The 22,024-nt window shown below is 46.6% G+C and overlaps 1 pseudogene; it reads left to right on the top strand.

Moving 5' to 3' along the window:
- The first annotated feature begins 4,939 nt into the window (after nucleotides 1-4,939).
- LOC127634379 (peroxynitrite isomerase THAP4-like) lies at nucleotides 4,940-8,631 on the top strand (annotated as a pseudogene).
- The last annotated feature ends 13,393 nt before the right edge of the window (nucleotides 8,632-22,024 follow it).

Here is a 22,024-nt window from a genome sequence, read left to right as displayed (position 1 = left end):
AACAGTCTAGAAAAATATGTACTAGGGCATACATTTAGAGTCTTGCGAAACACAAAAAACGAGATATTTGCAAAAACTGAGTCAACTAATTTTCTCAAAGAACATCAAACGTTTACCCAGGGGCACAAAAATGGGGTCTGCAACATATGGAATGCCCTTGTGTGTCGCCAAAATCATTCATATTAAATTTCCTATACCTTACAAGTGCGACCGGATGTAAGCATGGGCAGGGGTGGGCTGAGCCCACCCAACCCACCCAAATGTGAGTCTTGCCCAGGGAACACATTTTGTGAATGCTATTGGGAATCAACAATGCAAGTCTTCAGCTTGAGGGAGGTGAAAGTTGCTATGCGCAAGTGATATACCCGACCGGCTGACCCGGACATACGTGTTTGTTCCTGCTAAGACACGGGACGAAACCGGCTCAACTCAGAGATTCTAAAACCAAGCAAAGGTGTTGGGTGTAGCCCAGCCCGCTGCTCTACAAATGTCTGTTAGAGAGGCACCACTGGTCAGAGCCAAGGAGGCTGCCACACTCCTGGTAGAATGGGCCAATAGCCCTGCCGAGGGTGGCACATGCTGCTCTTGGTAAGCAATAGGAATGGCGTCAATGATCCAGTGGACCATCCTCTGCTTGGAGACAGCGCTTCCTTTCCGCTGTTCACTAAAGCAGACGAAGAGCTGCTCAGAGACTCTGAAGCTCTGTGTGTGGTCCAAATAGATGTGTAAAGCGTGCACTGGACACAGCAACGTAAGGGCTGGGTATGCCTCCTCCTGGGGCAGCTCTTACAGGTTCACCACCTGATCCCTGAATGGGGTCATGGGAACCTTGGGCACGTAGCCTGGTCGGGGTCTCAGGATCATGTGAGAGTAGCCCGGACCGAACTCCAGGCACGTTTCGCTGACAGATAATGCTTGCAAGTCACCTACCTGCTTGATGGAGGTGAGCGCCGTCTTCTGAGAGTGCCTTAGCTCTGCTGACTATAAGGGCTCAAAGGGAGCCCCTCGCAGGCCTTGCAGGACTACAGAGAGGTCCCATGAGGGAATGAGGCACGGTCTGGAGTGGTTCAACCTCCTAGCACCTCTCAAGAACCTGATGATCAGGTTAAGCTTTTCTTAAGGACATACCACCCACTTAGTGAACAGACGCCACTTCAAGGCATACCGGCGCCTCATAGAGTGGGCCCTAGCCTGAGTGATCGTGTTTACCACGGCAGGTGGTAGGCCACTGAGGTCTTCTGCATCCCGTCCTAGTTGAGAATGCGAATACCCACTTCCTTGGGTAGCAAGGGCAGCCTCTGCGACCTTCGTGAAGATGCAAGGGTATAAGGACATGCCGAAAAGGAGGACTTACCCTCAACCCTCGAACTCAAACCGCAGGAAGAGTCTTTGTCTAGGTAGAATCGAGACGTGGACATACACATCCTTCAGGTCTACCGCCTCGAACCAATCTTGATGTCAGACACGTCAGCATCTTGAACGAGAGACTGTGTAAAGCCCAGTTCAGTACGCGTAGGTGCAAGATTGGCCAAAACCCACCACCTTTTTTCGTACAATGAAGTAGGGGCTGTAAAACCTGTTCTTCATTTTGGCCGGAGGGAAGGCTCTATCGCCACATTTCCACTGAAGAGTAGCGATTTCCACGCGCAAGGTGGCGGCGTTCTCGCCCTTCACCGAGGTGAAATGGACGCCGCTGAACCTGGGTGGACACCTGGCGAACTGAATCGCGTAGCCGTAGCCATCGAGTCAGGTTGGAAAGCGTGAGCCATGCATCCAAGCTCCGGGTGAGGGGATCAAGAGGACAATCTTGTCGGACGTACGCATCCACGAAAGATGTCTTGCCGTGTGCAGTGCCCAGGCACGAAAGACAGCGATTGTGGCCGTCTGAAGGCGTGATCGACCGCATCAAGGAATAACACACAAACAGAAAGGCATCTTTAAAAAGACGTTCCGATGTCTTTTAAAATATACTCTTTTAGGTGGAAAAAACTATTTTAGAAAATACTCTTAATAAATCTGCCGATGCACCCAGGGGCGATCTCTGCAGTGCACCAGTGCAGAGAGGGGAGAAAGCCGATGTAATGCAACGTAAGGATCCAGAAGAGGTGAAATGGAAGTCGTGGGAAATTCAGCTCGCTGAACCATCTGAATGCACGCCCGTCCTTTGTACCTGTATGTTCAGTGGAGTGACATGCAAATACCACTCGCCAATTCCTATTGGCCTTTTATCAAAAATCAGAGGTGTCTCGGGCTCCCAAGAGTGACCACTAGTGTCACTACATCGACACAATGTGACAGGAACTGTCCTTGTGTGTATCTTTCTTCTGTGGTAGCTTCTATACTTCTCCAGCTACTGGGAGTGCCATACTGCAGATATTGTTGACTTTTGTATGACAAATTGCTTGTTAAATTCCTCATTTGTAAGTCACTTTGGATAAAAGCATCTGCTAAATGACTTTAAATGTAAATGACTTGCGCAGCTTCATTCGTTATAATGGGAGAAATCTATAGTCACTTTTAGAGCCTGTAAATGAATACTCAGACTTAATTAGACAGTTAAACTCTACCCATCAAACTTACTATTAGTTGGCAAAAATGTTGTTCACCTACAAGAGATAAGATGTGTGCTACAATTTTTAGTACTGCACTCATCAATACAGCTGTCTCACTTCACAGCAGCGATTCATGCGTCCGTTTGTGGTTGCTATTTCAAAAATCTAAACACTTTAATTTCCGTTTGTTCCAAGCATCCAGGGAGCATCCAGGAGCATCCAGGAGCATCCAGCCACCAAACAACATGATCCACATTTTAATAATGACATACAAGTTTTAAAGATCTTTAAGTGATTCTTTCTGTGCAAATTTTTACAAACAAGACCCTTGGTTTATTATGAACAATTCTGTGGTTTCATGTTATTCCAAAAAAAATAAAATAAAAAAAAATATATATGTTTGTCTTCATAATCTTTTATCAATATAAATAACTTGCTCTTCTTCTGAAACTCCTCTCCCCAACAACCTTTTATATGGGGAACCGCACAATCCAATTAATCAATTCCAGATAGACAAAAATCCCACCATACATTATTTCTCATTGCATATCCTGTTTCACTTTTAAGGAAGAAAAAAGTTTCGTATGGACTTGGGGGTGAGATGGGGCAACACGGTTCAGGAATCAAATTTGTACAAGCCCATGTGATTATACGCAACACACACACACAAATTATATTTTAAACATCACTGCGCCCATACAGTTTTGAATATAAAAAAGAAACTAATTTGCATATGCATACACCGATCAGAGGTAAATGACGATCATGCACACCCATATGCAAGAATTCACATGCACATATACTCGCACATATAGATGAGCTCCCTGTTTAATCCCAGGCTAAGAGTAAGCAAGCACATCTATCACTGCATGGTCAATTTCATGCTCTCAGCTTTATATTAATATGTTTGGAAGGAAAAACACACACACATGTGCGGCAGTTTAGCCATCGCCACAACCTGTTTGATCTTCATTAGTGGCTCTAAGGGGGAGATAGCTCTTCATTCTATGAACTAAGGCCGCAGGAAATGGCTGTACATTACCGGACTTGGATCGCTGAAGTCTGCAGATTGGCCGGAATGGGTCTTTTTGTCTATGTGGTATGCTGGTGGGTGGGCTCATTTAGAATGCTAGATGTGGTCCTTTACCCATCACCGCAGACTCAGACTGACGAATTGCTTTGTAGACCCTCCCAGTTGCTTTAATATTGATTATGGACAGAACCATAGAGCACAAGAGCCTAGAGGGTATGCGGAGATATAAAATAAAGGATAGGAGGAGGCATCGCAGCAGGCCACTAATATGATCACATAGCCACTATTCTCCTCTCTTCATTGACTTTTTATTTACACTCATAGCATCGTTTATCACACAGGCTATCTTAGATACTTTATTTAGTGTGATGCTATTTATCTCATATGTCATATTTTTAAAGTCACAATTATTAAGCCTGGTGCATCATGCCGAGAATAGTTAATGAGAAAATAATGTAGTATTTTAAAGAAATGCTCTTTTTATTTGACTCATAGTAGCTGTGACAGAAATTACTTGTACAACTATTACTATCATAACATAGTCTAAAATGGACTTGTGGATTTTAGTTCATGCCAATTTAGACTGATCTCACATTGAATCTGGCATCAGTAGGTGAAATGAAATGATCACATTTGTCTGTGTTTACAAAGATTTAAAGCACTGCCCCCAGTGGCTGAAGCTGGAAGTGTTTTTAAACATATGTGTGAGCTCCATTTTCCGGGTGAAATCTCCAATGAGTAGCACCAAAAGCAAGTTGTATTTTTAGTTGTGAATGATGTAATACAGTCAACAGGAATACATATTTTATTAAACCTAACCATCAGGGGAGTGAAAAGTTTACTTTAGTAACCTCCAAATTGCATTCATCATTGATTTTGTGAACATGTTTACATCCTGGTTTTGATGGAACCAGAACCCATATCTCTTGAGTATTGACACAGAAAAAGGTAAACAGATTTGAATTGATGCAAACATATCTGGTGGGAGATGACATTTGTCATTAACTAATTGCCCGATTTCAAAGTACCGGAATATTAGGTATCAACATGCTGATTTCCAATGTGATCATGTTGGTCTATTTGCCTATTAGAAAATGGCTCAAAAATAATGTTTACTCGTCTTGCACTCATGCGCGTGTCAATTGTTTGGAATAAAAATCACCTCCTCCTAAAACACTTACTTCTGATCAGCAATAGCAATCAGAAAATCATTGTTCATGGCTGTGACATAAACTATAGCCTATTCATAGTTTTCACGTGAGGTCACATTCTTATAGGAACGCCCACCTGGAGGGCAAAACACAGCTTTATTCCATTGCCCGCCAGTTATTTTAACCAGGTTTATTTAGCCAAAATGACAGATAGTTGTTGTTCAATCAGATGCACTAACCAACGAGGAGACAAGCCTGTGTTGTGCTTTAACAGAATCTTGTCCGAGAAAGAAAACCCAGAGAGGAGGAGATTGTGGATTTGTGCTATTATACGTGTCTCTGTCCCTGAGGAGTGCAAAGAATGGCAATCATCAAAGTACACACATCTTTGCAGCAAACATTTCATCAAAGGTAAGCTCAAGTAAACACTGAGTATTTTAATTGCTGTATTTTTAGTCATTATATCTTTACATAATCATTCAGAGAATGGTTCGTTTTCGTGGAGCGACACAACCAACTTCAGTGGCCTTGATGAGTTCCAGTTAGCATTCATTTCAAGTTTCATTTTCAGTCTGAAGAATTAACAGGGAGAGAGGATTTTACCAGTCAGCAGGAATGATATCACAATCATTACTAAAATTACTTCTAACTTGTTGGCATATGTTGGACATAAACCCACTTGTATAATTAAAGATTCCAAATCTGAAGACCCGTTGTCCCCTGACTGAGTTCCATCCGTCTTCTCGCACACACCAGCCACCAAGAAGAGAAAAAGGGAGAACGACATGGAAAGGTATGAGCAGCACAGCAGAATGCAGAACAAGAGGGTGGAAGAGAAAAAGCAGCAAGATGCAGTGGATGTCCTCCTAGAATTGTCATCAGTGCCAGATGCTGAACCTGCGCCACCTGCTGAGGATGAACAACAGTGTGACAACAAACCATGTAAGGAAAAGTTTGCAAGATTACAAAAGGAATTTAATGACCTCAGGGAGGAAAATCATAATCTGAAGGACAATAATAAATCAGGAACATTTGATGAACTGGCTTTTGAAAAAGATGATGAAAAGGTGAAAGCGATGACTGGAATCCCCACATATTCCAAGTTACAAGTAGTTTTAACATTTGTGATATCATTTCTGCAGACTGGTACAAACCTCTCTCCATTCCAGCAACTGTTGTTAACTCTTATGAGGTTTAAAATGAACCTTTCCCTTTCACTGCTTGGTTGTATCTTTAAGATCTCAGTTCCAACTGAAAGCAGAACATTTAAAAGCACCATTGAAATGCTGAATGCAAGGCTTGTTCCAACACTTCAATCGAGAAGAGCTTCAGCTTAGACTGGTCTTTCGTAAATGTGCCTGTATTATTGATTGCTTTGAGATTTTCATTGAAAAGCCTAGAGACCTAAGAGAAAGAGCACAGAAATACTCAAAATACAAACTTCACCATACCATGAAATATCTAATTGGAAAAATACCACAAGGAACAGTTTATTTTAAATCAAAAGGATGGGGTGGCAGATCATCAGACAAATACTTGACTCAAAGAAATAGATTTTTGGATCACCTCAGCCCAGGAGATGTGATACTAGCTGATAGAGTGTTTGATGTGGCAGATTCAGTTGGTCTGTACAATGCTGAGCTTAAGATTCCAGCTTTTACAAAAAGCTAAAAGCAACTTGGTCCTGTGGAATTGGAGTCCACACGAGGACTTGCATTGGTTAGGATCCATGGTGAGAGAGTTAACGGTGAGGCAAGGAATGAGTATACCATACTTCAAAGTACAATTGCAATTGAAATGTCTGAAGCTGAGCATCCTAAAGTTCTTACACCTCTACATAAAATAGTCCATGTATGCTGTGCACTGACAAATTTGGCTCCCGAAGTTGTTCTTTTGGATTTAACATGAGAAGAAATTCATGCGTACTCCAGGTAGGGAATGAGGTTTTGCCCCAAGTGAAGGAGTTCAAGTACCTCGGGGTCTTGTTCACGAGTGAGGGGACAATGGAGCGGGAGGTTGGCCGGAGAATCGGGGCAGCAGGGGCGGTATTGCACTCGCTCTATCGCACCGTTGTCACGAAAAGAGAGCTGAGCCGAAAGGCAAAGCTCTCGATCTACCGGTCAATTTTCGTTCCTACCCTCACCTATGGTCATGAAGGTTGGGTCATGACCGAAAGAACTAGGTCGCGAGTACAAGCGGCCGAAATGGACTTCCTCAGAAGGGTGGCGGGCTTCTCCCTAAGAGATAGGGTGAGGAGCTCAGTCATCCGTGAGGAGCTCGGAGTAGAGCCGCTGCTCCTTTGCGTTGAAAGGAGTCAGTTGAGGTGGTTTGGGCATCTGGTAAGGATGCCCCTGGCCGCCTCCCTAGGGAGGTGTTTCAGGCACGTCCAGCTGGGAGGAGGCCTCGGGAAGACCCAGGACTAGGTGGAGAGATTACATCTCCACACTGGCCTGGGAACGCCTCGGGTCAGCCCAGTCAGAGCTGGTTAATGTGGCTCGGGATAGGGAAGTTTGGGGCCCCTGCTGGAGCAGCTGCCCCGCGACCCGACTTCGGATAAGCGGTTGAAGATGGATGGATGGATGGATGAGAAGAAATTGTGTGTTAATTTCCATCAATGAAATAATGACAATGATGAATTCATACTTTTAATCATAAATAACTATATACATATTTATAACTATATGCATCTATATACAAAAACTATATATATATTTATATACACACATACTAGACAGTATGTGTGACCTTTGTTGAATAAATGTGTCAAAATTAGACTTTGTTCAATTATTTTCTTTTATCCCTCTTTTGTTAAAGGGGTCATGACATGGGTTTTTTTATTGTATTATTATGTTCCCTTAGGTGCAATTATAGTATTAATATATTTTTTTTTAAGAAAAACTTTTAAAATCTAGTGATTTATGACCTTTTCCCACCCTGTTTCTCATCCTCTGATTCAAACAGTCTGTTTTGGGGGCGTTTTCCATTTAAGACTTCAGTGTTAACGCCCACTGTTATGATTGGCTAACGTCAGTGCCTATGTATCAATTATTGACGCCCCCAGCCAGAACAATATGCAAGTAAACTAAGTAAAAACACTGTGATTATTCATAATGAATGAAATTGCGCTTTAAAAAGTAGTTTAAAGTTTAAAATAGATTACTTACAGTTTGCGTCGTATTCTGTTCCCAGAATAGTCGGCACGGACTTATCTTTGAGCAACAGTTTTCTGGCAAAGCCAGCATCATATTGAGATTTGTTCTCAAAACAGTCATCCTTAAAATGTACAGAACAAACGCTTAAGTTAACCTTGCTGTGACTGGGACGTCCGCAAAAAATAAACTGCATCCATTTTTCCCTGACGTCTGGATCTTTCGGCAGCTTATTCAGAGGTTTTGTTTGACCACAGCCAGGAACAGCACATCTGTGTGGCATCGTCATTTTTTCTGTTCACAAGTAGTCTCTGTCAGAGCTCGCTGTCCATCGACTGAACACTTGTGAGGCGCACGGCGATACGAAATGAGCGTAGTTGTTTTGCGCTTAAAGCGTAGTTATCTTGCGCTGGAGGCGGTCATATGCAAACGCTGTTACGTCACTTCTAACCGACACGTCACTTCTAACCATGAATCCAGAACGAGCTGTATTTTGAGCTTGATTAAATAAATGATTCGTTTAGAATGGGGAGGACGTCTTAAAATATTAAACTTGCAGGACGTTTTAATGATACAAAGACCTCTTATATACCAAAAGATCAAGGCAAATTTGGTTTCTCATGTCATGACCCCTTTAAGCTATTTCCCGCATACAGTCACTTCATTTTCAACTTGAAATTTTTAAACGAGTGGTGTCCAGCTTTAAACAACTTCTCTGTAATGTATTGTCTTTTACAGATTCCTGAATTACACTCAAGTCTGTCTTCATTATGCAGGACGGGCAACCCACAGTAACAGCCCTTGCCTTCAGATGGTTTGATGGTATTATGTGATTGTGAAGCTTTTCCACTAAGGAAGACACGAAACAGCGTTGACTTCAAAGGTAGGATTCTTTTTAATTTTACTTGTTATCAACCAGTCACTATATACAGTGTAACTTTTCTCGTGTTGGCGTCGGGTTCTCTCTCTCTGAGGCTCGGTTGCTGCTGCTTTTTATCCCGCTCTCCTCACACTACTGCAATTAGACACAGGTGTTAGACATAATTTAGCTCAGGTGTGAGCGCCCTTACCGCTTTTCTCTCCCGGACGGGCGCTTGACCACGCCCCCGCTGCCACATACCCCCACCGCCCGACTCAGGCCGGGGCGTCATCCGGCCTGCCTACCACTCCCCCCCCCATTTCTGGAAAGGATGTCCGCTGCAGCCATCTGCACCCCCGGTCTGTGGATCACCTTGAACTTAAAAGGCTGGAGTGCCAGATACCAACAGGTGATCCGGGCGTTAGTATCTTTCATGCGGTGGGGCCACTGCAGTGGGGCATGATCCGAGCAGAGGGTGAAGGCCCACCCCAGCAGGTAGTATCGGAGGGTGAGGACCGCCCACTTGATGGCCAGACACTCCTTCTCTACGGTGCTGTACTTAGTCTTCCTCAGGGAGAGCTTCCGGCTAATGTACAGCACCGGGCGCTCCCCTCCCTCCACCACCTGCGAGAGTACGGCCCCCAGCCCTCTGTCTGAAGCGTCCGTCTGTAATACAAAGGGGAGAGAGAAGTTAGGTGTATGCAACAGCAGCCCCCCACAAAGTGCAGCTTTAATCTGAGTAAACGCCTGTTGGCACTGCTCTGACCATTGGACCGGGTCTGGAGCCCCCTTTTTAGTGAGGTCAGTCAGCGGGCTGGTGATATCCGAATAATTAGGCACAAACCGTCTGTAATAGCCAGCCAGCCCCAGGAACTGCCTTACCCCCTTTTTGGTCTTAGGTCTAGGGCAAGTCGCAATCGCCGCGGTCTTATCAATTTGGGGACGCACCTGGCCATGACCCAAGTGGAACCCCAGATACCGTACCTCCACACGCCCAATCGCGCACTTCTTAGGGTTTGCTGTGAGCCCCGCCTGCCGCAGCGATCTCAGGACGGCCCTCAGATGTTGCATGTGCCGCGTACGCGGTGTGCGGTCTGAGGATCCGATCCATGAGTCGCTGAAACGTGGCCGGAGCCCCAAACAAACCGAAAGGAAGCGTCACAAATTGGTGTAATCCAAACGGCGTAGTGAAGGCTGTTTTCTCACGGGACATTGGTGTCAAGGGGATCTGCCAATAACCCTTTGTTAAATCCAAGGTCGAATAAAATCGAGCAGAACCTAACCGATCGAGCAGTTCATCAACACGGGGCATTGGGTACGCGTCAAATTTAGACACCGCGTTGACTTTTCTGTAATCCACACAGAATCGAACAGACCCATCACTCTTGGGAACAAGAACAACCGGGCTGGACCAATCACTGTGGGATTCCTCTATTACGCCCATATCAAGCATCGCATCTAATTTCTCCCGTACTATTTTCTTTTTATGTTCGGGTAAGCTGATAGGACGGCAACGCACCACAGCGCCCGGCTCGGTCTCGATGTGGTGCTGTATGATGTTTGTACTGCCCGGTAGAGGGAAAACACATCCGCAAATTCCTTTTGTAATTCGGAAACCTCTGTGAGTTGCCGCGTGAGAGTTGGTCTCCACAAGTAACCGGAGTGTTAAAATTGTAGTTTTTGTTTACCTCCGGTCCGAGCTCCGCCCTCTCGGAACTACTGTGGCCAACGTCACAGAGGCCGCCTCCTCCCTCCATAATTTCAGGAGGTTGAGGTGATAAATTTGACGTCGCCCCTCTATCGGTACGTTTAACTTCATAATCGAGATCCCCTACTGGTCGTGTGACCTCAAAGGGTCCTTGCCACTTGGCGAGTAATTTAGAGCTTCGATGTTGGGAGTAATACAAGTACCTTATCTCCGGTGCAAATTCCGTAGCCGCGCACCCTGTCATACAGCCGGCGTTGGCGTTCTTGAGCTTGGAGCAAATTCTCCTGTGTTAATCGCCCCAGTGTGTGGAGTTTTGCTCTAAGATCGAGAACGAACTGAATTTCATTTTTGCTATTAGAAGGTCCCTCCTCCCACGCCATGGATGACGTCAAGGACACCGCGGGCGTCGCCAGTACAGCAGCTCAAATGGGGAGAACCCTGTGGAGGCTTGTGGGACCTCTCGTACTGCAAACAACAAGGGGTCTAGCCACTTATCCCAATTTGTAGCGTCATCGTGTACGCAATTTACTGAATCATGTTCTTGAGCGTTTTATTAAATCGTTCCACTAGGCCATCAGTCTGTGGATGGTAAACGCTAGTGCTGAATCGATTTAATGCCCAAGAGCTCGTAAAGTTCGCGGAGTGTTCGTGACATAAAAGTCGTGCCTTGATCGGTGAGGATTTCTTTCGGAATCCCCACCGGGAGATTATCTTGAAGAGTGCCCCTGCAACACTACATGCGGAGATGTTGCTCAGAGGCACTGCTTCGGATATCGCGTCGCGTAATCCACTAGGACTAACACGGCGATGTCCGCGTGCTGACCGTTCTAATGGCCCGACGAGGTCCATCCCAATTCTTTCGAAGGGGACCTCGATTAATGGTAGAGGGCGCAATGGCGCTTTTGGGGTGGCCGGTGGGTTTACCAGCTGACATTCACGGCACGCCGCACACCACCTGCGGACGTCACCGCCAATGCCCGGCCAATAGAAACGGGCTATTAGGCGGAGAAGTGTTTTCCGTTCCCCTAGGTGACCGGCCATAGGATTATAGTGAGCGCCTGGAAAACCATTTCCCGGCGTCCGTGGAATCAATAATTGCGTTACTTCCTCCTTTGTTTGAGCGTCCTGCGTCACTCTGTATAACCGTTATTTAATAAGCTGAAAAATACGGATATGAAACGGCGACACCCGGCCGGAGTTGTTGACCATCGATTACTCTCACTTGGTCAAAAGCGTGCTTAAGGGTTTCATCCCGCGACTGCTCCAAGGGAAGTCCCCTCCGGGAATTCCGAGAGGAGGGGCGACAACCTCGCCCCTTCCCTCGTCATTCGAGCAGCCGAGGGCGGCCCCGCTCCGCCTCCCCGCCAAAGCATCGCACATCACACATCCCTTCACTTTCATGCAGGACCCATCCGCACAAACTCCCTCCAATAACTTTCTAAAATTCGGCCAATCAGTACCCAAAATTAGCAGATGGGTGAGGCGGGAACTAACCACTGCCTCCACACTATGTTTTTCTCCCCGGAATTTGATCGCCAAAGTCACCACGGGATACTTGTGAATATCCCCATGCACACACCTCACCCTCACCAGTTTAGCTGAGCCCAGAGCCCCGGGTTGAACCAAGCGTTGGTGGATGGTGGTCTGATTACAGTCGGTATCCAACAAAGCTTGGTATGTACCCCCCTGGATCCTTACCGGAATCCGGTACGCTCCAGCCCGATCGGGGGCAGCCTGCGGGACATCGGAGACCCACACCACCGTCCCTATTTCCATCAGCGGACACTGATCCCGGAAGTGGTCCGGGTCGCCGCACCTCCAGCAGACCGGCCCAGGCGCCACGGCCGCACCCGTGCTGGCGGGAGCCCCCACCTGAGGAGGAGAGCGGCTGAAGGACGAGTACGGGGTAGGCGGGTTCTCCCACGGTCGGGAAGTTGGTCTCACGAACCCTCCATGCCTGCGCAGGGCAGTAATGGACCCTGGGGAGAGAGCAGTGCGAGAGGGAAGAGGGGAGGGGAAAAACACAAGGGAGGGCACAGGGGAAGGAGAGAGAGAGAGGGCTCATCCGCCCTTGGAATCGCCGCCATGTGGTCCTCCGCGAGTTGTACGGCTTCCTCCAGCGACGCCGGGCGGTGGCACTGGACCCACTCCGCCGTTTTCTTGGGCAAACGCTGAACAAGCTGCTCCAGCACCACCTGATCGGCCAGTCCCTCGACGCCGCGGTCCCCCGCAAGCAGCCACCTCCGACAGGCATCACGGAGCCGCTGGGCGAACGCGAACGGGCAGTCGGTCTTATCCAGCTTCATAGCCCGGAAGAGCTGGCGATTTCCTTCCGGGCTCCGACCAACCCGTTGCAGGATGGCTCTCCTCAGGTCTGCATAAGCCAGGAGGCTTGTTGCCGGCAGTTGTTGCGCCGCGAGTTGTGCTTCCCCGGACAAGAGAGGGACTAGACGGGCTGCCCACTGGTCTTGGGGCCACCCCCAAATTTCCGCCGTACGTTCAAACAAATCGATGAACGCCTCTGGATCATCTGCCGGCCCCATCTTCTGTAACGCGGGTGGGGGTAATGTGGCGCTGGTGTCCGTGGGTCGCGGCTGCGGCTGGAGCGGCCTCCTGGGTGAGGAGGCTCGGATGGCGAGCCAGTCCTCTGCTTGAGCCCGCATGATCTCGAAGAACCGACGATCCTGGTCTTGCCGGAGCTCAAGCAGGGACTGTTGGTGGCCCTGATGGAGTGTAGCGAGGGACTGGAGGACTTCCGCCAGCTGGGAGGACTCTATGGGGCGACTCTGTTCCATAATTTGTAGAAAATTTTCTAGTTCCCGGGTTTCGGCACCAGTGTGAAGCTTTTCCACTAAGGAAGACACGAAACAGCGTTGACTTCAAAGGTAGGATTCTTTTTAATTTTACTTGTTATCAACCAGTCACTATATACTGTGTAACTTTTCTCTTGTGTTGGCGTCGGGTTCTCTCTCTCTGAGGCTCGGTTGCTGCTGCTTTTTATCCCGCTCTCCTCACACTACTGCAATTAGACACAGGTGTTAGACATAATTTAGCTCAGGTGTGAGCGCCCTTACCGCTTTTCTCTCCCGGACGGGAGCTTGACCACGCCCCCGCTGCCACAGTGATGTTGCTAGAATGGGAGCTGTAAACACTTTTGCTACTAGCTCTGGAATGAAACATTTCTGGACAAATGTGTGAACCTTTTCACACATGGTTTCAAAAAAGTCAGTATCAGGCAGAATTCTCTCAATGTGGATTTCCCCTTTGCCTCCTTTCCCTGGTCCCCAGACAGCAAAGTCACAGTAGCTGGGTTGTGTCAGATGAATTTGTGTCTGCACCTGATAGAAGTACTGATGGTCCCTCGTCAACTAAAGTTTACCCTTCACCTCTTGGAGGCATAATGTGCTCTCCTGTTTGCTTTTCTCCATCAAAGTGCTATTCTGAAGTCTGCATGGTTCCTTTTACCTCCAACACACCCAGTCACATGTTAATATGCCATCTGGGGATGCTTCTAACCATGAGTATTGAGGTTTGATGACCAGCTCTCCCTTCCTTACAGTAAGGTTTGTGTAGTGGCTCTCCATCATCTTGGTGTATGCCTCAACCTTTCTTTCATGTTCAATGCCCCTTCTAAAAACATGTTGTACACTTTAAGTATCAAATGATAGTAATAAATGATAACCACAACAATGTACACTGCTCCTATCACAGTAACATTACTTCTGTGAGGTATCATTCCAAATGACATCCTTATTAGCAGATGTGTCATTTATCTCGATCATTTGTATTTTACCAGCAAGGTGATAAGTTAAGAGGATGTAAATCACAAACGTGATGGGGAGAGAAACCATGGCAAAGTGCATAAAAGTTTTTAATACAGCCTTAAAATACTCATCTTATACATCAGCTTATACAAAAACAGAAAGCCTTAAATCTACATGCAGACCACCATGTGTTTCGATTTGCACTCTTTTCATTCAACTCTTTTTCATGTAGCAAACATTGATGCATGAAAAAGAGTGTGACTCGAAACATGTTGCTGTGAATATGGTCTGCATTTAGATTTAAGGCTTTCTGTTTTTGTATAAGCCTTCAATGCTGTGAAAGATTAGTATTTTAAGGATGTATGAAAAACTTTTATGCACTTTGCCATGGTTTCCCTCCCAATTACTTTAGTGGTTGCTTTTGGCCTATTTGGGAACCTTGATTTCCTTGCTTTTTTGTGTGCTGCTTTAATCCAGTGTAAAGTGGATGTGAATACCTGAGAGAGTGCGGTGTGTTGTTTTTGTCTTTGTAGGCCACAGGATAGCACATTTACTTCAGCAGGGAGACAGCTGATTTGTCTGGGTCAATGTGGCAGTCTGCTCGGATGTTTGATGCCGTCACCCTTCCTGCCTTCTGGTCAAATCACATGGCACATTGATTGTAGTCTTGTCTCCATTTCTACCCTGTCATGGCACTACTATTGAAAAATGTTGAGTAACAATTTGTGATATTGACAAATCTAAACAGTGATGAATTAGCTATAATTGAAAAAAACTATTAGAAAGAAATTACTATTGAATTCTGTGGATAATTTAGATCTCTTTATCTGGGCCTTTGTGAAAGCTATCTGGCTCCCTTCTGCATAACATACTGTCCTTATGGCTGCCATACTAGGCTTGTTACAGATACATGCCTCATCAGTGCATGCAGTGGCACTCAGTTTGTTCACAGCTGCTAGCAAAGCATAGAGTATGGCACCTACAGGCAAACACACTTCTCCTAACCTTGCCATTTAAGTGCAGTGGCCAAATCGCACCAATCCCTCCTTCTCCACAGCAACCCAGGCTATAAATTGTGGTTAATTTAAACAGTAGGAATGGTGTACTTTACATTGAAAAAAAAGTTTTGATTGGATTTATGTCATATACACAATATATTGTGTTAACCTAACCAAAATATTACTGGCTTGTCACTAATGCCCTAGAACACTGTCTACATGGATCCTGAAACTAACTTTAGCTTACATACTTTAGCACTAACCTTTATTCTGCCAATGAAGAATTTCTTGTCCTTCACAGCATAGTCCCAAACAGCAGCATAATTGACCCATCCAGATCGAAAATACAGATAACTGTCTGTACTTTTGTACACTTTCATCCTGGCGGCAGTGTAAGGGGAGCGTAAACATGCCAAAGTGGAGCTGTTTTCAGTGATTGAAATACTGCGGCGGGTGCTGTATTTGGATTGCAAGTGCCCAAAACTTACAGTTCCCCTTCTGTCGCTCTCTCCACATTGTGTCAGAGAAGCGACACTAGGGGTCTCTCTTGAGCGCCGATATATACCTCTGTTCTATGAAAAAAAGGCCAGTGAGAAGTTGGCAGAAAGTATTTGCATATCCCGCCCCCGGACATACGGGTATTTAAGCAGGGCGTATACGGGAGTTCATTCAGAAAATTTCTTCGGAGCCGATGGTCGTGTCTGCAATTGCTGCGAGTTACACACCAGTTCCTGTCATTCCTCTGCTGTATGCTGTTGGACCTTATGGTGCACAACAGCGGCTTTCTCCTGTTTGCATGGCAGATAAAAGAACTCTCACAAGTTTTTTTCATAAAAGAGTGATTTTATTTAAAAGAGTAATTTCCTCTAAAAGAGCAAAACACAGCGGTGTTGAACGTTGTTCTCCCTTTAAGGACGCGTCTTTATAAAGATGCCTTTCCGCCCCTGTGTTGTTCCTGGATGCGGTAGAGTGCTCTCCACTTCAGACGGCCACAGGCGTTGTCTCGTGTGTCTGGGTAGCAATCACACCGAGGCTGCGTTTGTGGATGGTTCATGTTCTCACTGCGAGAACATGACCATGACAACGTTGCGGTCGCGGCTCGCTTACAACCGTAAGCAAGCCACTCCAGCCGCCCCCCGCGTTGCTCCTTCTTCCCACGGGATTGAGGACGATGCGGTTGGCGATGGAGGCGATTTGGGGATGGCAGGGGGTGCAGCTCCGCCGGGTACGCCGGGTAAGCCCACCCCGGCACGCTCGTCCATGCTCGAGACAACAGCGACTCGCCAGTCTGCCTATCCTTTAGAGACAGAAGCAGATGAGCTCGCCGCTGCATCGGAAGGCGCGGTGTCTGACGCTGAGGACTCCCCTGGGCTGCCGCTTTCGGGCCTGCACACCCAGGCTGAGGCCGATGCGCAGATGACCGACATGCTTTCCCGGGCAGCCACTAGTGTGGGCTTGGATTGGAACCCTCCATCCTCCCCACAGCCATCACGGCTGGACGATTGGTTCCTGGGGTCTGGGGCGCCACTCACAGCCCCGCCCCACCCCGGTCCCGTTTTTCCCGGAGGTGCATGATGAGCTGACGTCTTCGTGGAGAGCACCCCTCTCCACTCGTCACACCGCCACCTGCTCATCCGCCCTCGCCACCCTCGATGGCGGAGCGCGCCATGGGTACACAGCGATTCCCCAGGTGGATAGGGCAGTTGCACTCCACTTATGCCCTGGAAACCCTACCACCTGGCGGGGCCGCCCTGTACTCCCTTCCCGGCCCTGTAGAGCAACATCCTCGCTGACCGCGAAGGCCTACAGCGCTGTCAACTATGGCTGAACCTGGTCAAGATGCGTGAAGCCGACAAGACTCGCTTCCTCAATGCCCCTGTTTCCCAGTCTGGCCTCTTCGGCGACACCATCGAGGACTTCGCCCAGCAGTTCTCCGCGGTGAAGAAGCAGACAGAGGCCATCTCACACATCATGCCCCGCTGCAAACCTGCCGCCATGGGCCATGCCCCGTCTGCTCGCTGAGGGCGTCCTCCCACGGTCATGAAACCTTCTGCTCCACCTCAACCCGGGCACAGCTCTCAGCCCCAGTGTCGAGCAACCCGCGGGAAGTGCACGCCCCCTGTCGCACGGACCCCCTCGAGGACCCTCATTAAAGCAACAAGGTGATGCTTGCCAACCTGGGAACGGGCCAAGCCTGGCTGGGCCTCTTTTCTCTCTATGTTTCTCGCATAGAGCAACTACGGCTTGGGCCCTTACATGCATTAAGTGAAGGGGGTCTTACCCCGTTTCCTATTCTTTCAGGGGGAGAAGACCCTGCGGAGACCACACCTACCCTGCAGGGGAGGCAAAGAGTGGCGAATACATCACATGGCCGCTTAGGACCTATGTGGGGAAGTTGGCGTGGTGGTAGATCCAGCCTCGTAGAGGGGGGAAGCTTACAGCACGGCGACCGAGGCAGCTGGAACTGCCTAAGGGAGACACAGGAGTCCGCTCGTGAGGGGACAGTACCGCGGAATTACACACAGGGGGAGTCCGAACAGGAGGCCTTAACCTGTGGAGCACCTGTTCCAGTACAAGGTAGATTGAGTACCCGTAGTGGCTTGGGTCAGCGAGTTCCTCCGCTGAACTGTGGACCCAAAAGGGCTAGGTAGGAATCAACCACTATTTTACCTTTAACCGGTTCTTCGTTTCGGTTGGAGGGAAATGCTCTATCGCGTACTTGATTAGAAGAGAGGCGATTTCTTCGTGCAGGGACTGGGCATGTTCACCGTGTGCTGCGGAAAAATGGAAGCCCACGAAGGGGGCCGGAGGCCTGGCAAACTGAATTGCGTAACCAAGTCAAATGGTCCGGTGCAGCCAGCATGACGGGTTGGGCAGTGAGAGCCACGCCTCTAAACTCCGTGCTAGGGGCACCAAGGGGACGAGTATTTTGGATGTACCCGGTGGGGCTTCGCAGCGGTGTGGAACAGGTGATGCAGCGTCGGGAGGCAGTGAAGCGGCCCGAGGCTCTGGTGCTGAGAATAGACTCAAAGCACTAACCTTGCTCCGCGCACCCGGCAGGGGGCGGATTCGTGACTGAGGAGGAGGTCTGGTGTTGGCGTCCTCTGGGCTCATCTGAACTGGACGGCCGGGCTGAGGGCGGGGATACCGCGTTCAAGAAGCCGGGACTGTTGAGATCTGGAAGCAAAGTGCTGTGAGAACGGCATTTGCGGGCCAGATGACCCAGAGACAAAGGAAATAGCTCTTTTATTGAGAATTTGGGTACCGCAGCCCTTGTTAGGGGGTGCGGCAAATGAAAAAAAACACAAGATTCTCCTCCCGGCCCTCCACCGGGGGACGGAGCGGTCTTACCACCTCCGGAGCTAATGTCTTGGATTCTGGGTGGACTGTCTCAGGAGCGCCTGGGAGCCTTCCGGGTCCTTGTTGCTTTAATGAGGGTTTCTGATGGCTTTAATGAGGCATTGGGGAAGGGTACGTGCAGCCTGATACAGCTGGTCGCCTTTGCACATAAGAAATACCTGCCCGCTCCTGTATCAGCAGTTCACGTACACGGCTCAGCGCATGGCACATTTAAAAGTGGACCCCTAGTGTCGCTTCTCTGACACAACGTGGAGAGAGCGACAGAAGGGGAACGTCTAGGTTACGTATGTAACCTCCGTTCCCCGATGGAGGGAACGAGACGTTGTGTCTTCCCCGCCACGTCGCTGAGCCAAGCCACTGTCGTGGCCGGACCATTTCCGGCTCCTCAGAAAATGTCCGGGGGCGGGATATGCAAATACCGTCTGCCAACTTCTCATTGGCCTTTTTTCATAGAACAGAGGTATATATCGGCGCTCAAGAGAGACCTCTAGTGTCGCTTCTCTGACACAACGTCTCATTCCCTCCATCGGGGAACGAAGGTTACATATGTAACCTAGACGTTTGTTCACATATCTTAGTTTTTCTTCTTTTGAGAGGTGATCTAAATATTGGTGGCTTGAAACAGATGGGAAATTGACAGGCCTGTACTGCTGCTATGTGGAGTGTCCAGTGTTGGCTGCCATTTTTGGATGATGTTTTGCCCTCCAGGTCTCCACGCCAGTCACGTGAATGAAAACTGTGAATAGGACTTATAGGAGGCTGTGAGGGATAGACTTTTACTGTCTCTTCAATGACATGCACTGTATAAAGCTATCAAAAACCTCCTAGATCACATATAATTTTTGCACACCTGAAACTGTCTGGAGTTTTTTGTCTGAAATTTCTTGGAAACATATTTTTTCAATGTTTCGTCAGTGGAACGATCCAAAAACAGTTTAAAAAACTGTACCACCCATTGAAAAGTCTGTACGACTGTACAGCCTCATTGTGATTCCCATCAAAAATCAAAGATGCCGCTGTTCTGAATAAGCTCTTATGGCTTTTCAAACAAAAACGATGAGTCTTTCGATATACACTGCCAAAACATTTTGTTCCAGTAAGACATAGGTCAACACAGGAAAGAAATTGTGCTTGTCAAGTGATTTCATGAGGTCTTTCATACACGTTCCTTGTCTTATTGTGAACAATTCATTAGTGCACTTTTTTTGCTTATGCCACCTAGGCAACAGTCAAGCTATTTATTATGGATTTCATAAAATCTGACATTTAAATAAGAAGTCTTCTTTATGTGCTTTCCAACTCACTAAATTGGACTTCTGTTTGATAGTGTGTCATAATAGCGTTTGGAGACCACATGAAGGTGATATAACATTTACTGAAGTCAGGTTTCAGGATTGGTACAACAAACAGAGGACGAGCTGATGCAGCGAAGCAGAAGGCAGTCCAAAGTTACAAAGGTTTTTGTACTTCAAGAATAAACAAAAGTGATGTTGATGATTTTGCAGGTTAGTATATGAACTGGTGTACTGCAACTGCACAAACTGAATTATTAGAAATGGTTACGTTTGTTATGCAATTTCTCTGTATGTAGCCTTGAGTAGGTCTTTCATTCAAGCGGTCAAACCAAAAAAAACACATACTTGTAACTGAAAATACATTGTGTAGGCTCTATGAAAGGTACTTTTACACAATATATCATCAGGTAATGACAAGAGTAAATAACCTATGTTCTTTGATAATGAATTGGGTCGAATTTAATGGAAAACTATTGCGCTTAAGAGTTGTGGTCCGTGGCACTGTAGAATTTCACATTTCACAATCCAATCAATTCCCTGTGGATTAAATCAAGTCCTACATAGTTATTATTATTGTTATTATTTTCAGTCCTGTTTTACTTAGAAATAAGTAACGTCTCATTACGGAAGTGAAATTAGTTGCAAATGCTATTTCACGTTGACTTTAACATTTAATATCTATGTGTCGTTTCTTATTTTGTTTGATTTGTTTCAGAGAGATTTTACATTTTTGAAATATTGCATGACACATGCCACTTTGCCACCTCCTCAGGTTATCCCTTCTTTTTATAAGCTATATGTCATTAATTGCAATCTTCCTTAAATTATGTCGCTGCATGTGAAATCCGCAAAGTTCTCAGCATATTGAGTGATTTATTTGTATGTATATGATTAGCGGTTGGAGACTGCAAAAGAGAAGGAGACCCTCGCTCATTATCCAGCTTGTCTAAACCAAATGGTTCAGAGTGTTGGCAGAAAAAGCAACATAATATTGCATTTGACACCTCCATTTTTTGGGGATCTCACAGGTGAGTAAGTGTGACAAGTTAGAATAATTGGGGTTTTATTCGCTGACATTTTGAGCGTGTCTTGAAATATCAGTGCACACTTGGAATTCTGGGGTGAACATTATTTCTATCATACTTTAGACAAATTTTGCTAATTTATAATTCAGTTTCTAAGTTAGCAATTCCCTTTGACTGCCTTTAATTGGAAAAATACAGGCCGACATCCAGGAATAATAGGCTGCAACATTTTGCAAGCCATGGAAACGACATTGGGGTTTGACCATGTATATGTCACAGTCCATTACCAATTATTGTACTAACAGATGTAAACAAGTGACCTTTCATTACCTTTACACATATTTTGAGCTCTCAAGTGCACAACTTAACGTTTGAGTTTGTGTTTCGTAATATTCACAGGCACTCAGTATTGCCTTCTAGAAAGAGTGAGTTCAGCTGCAGTCCATGCAGTCAAATGTCAGATATAATCCAACAACACAGGCAAAATATGCCCATCTTTCGCACTTTAAAGCAGTACCCTAGGCTTAGCAGATGAAGAGCAGAGCTGGTGGGTGACACATTCAAACAGACCCAGCAGAAAAAGCACAATAACCCCTTAGACACACTAGCTGCAATGTCTTAAAACTCACTCTAGTGACTATTTCACAAGGTGGGTTTATTTTTGAAAGTCAATTTCGGTATAAGCACAGTACCTTTACATTTTGGCTACAAAAAAAGCAATTGAACATTTTCACTGTTATTGCCTAGGAAAAATTACAGCTCAGTGCTATGCTACTGTGTTATGGACCCCAAATATGTTTACATTACTTAATTCCAGGACTATTTGAACCAGTGAACTTTTGTAATTTTTGCTTTTTTTCTTATTTATTTGAGCTGCAATTCGTCAAAATATCTTTGAATTGTAATGTCCAGCCTGTGGTTAATGGAAAGGAAAAAATCAGGTCAACAAAATGTCAGTTAGCACTGGCCTACTGAACAGATGGGCGCAACCTACCCTCTTACCAACGTCCTGGCCAATCAGGCTATCCATCAGTCATGTTTCGGCTTGCAGGGGCATGCTAATTAGTGAATTATACTGCCTGTGAATATTCTACCCCTATCCACTCACTCCTTGGTCACTTGGCCTGCCC

The sequence above is a fragment of the Xyrauchen texanus genome, chromosome 41 (genome assembly GCF_025860055.1).
Source record: "Xyrauchen texanus isolate HMW12.3.18 chromosome 41, RBS_HiC_50CHRs, whole genome shotgun sequence".
NCBI classification, from domain to species: domain Eukaryota; kingdom Metazoa; phylum Chordata; class Actinopteri; order Cypriniformes; family Catostomidae; genus Xyrauchen; species Xyrauchen texanus.
The sequence above is the reverse complement of the archived record's forward strand: the minus strand, read 5'-3'. Positions and strand labels throughout refer to the sequence as shown.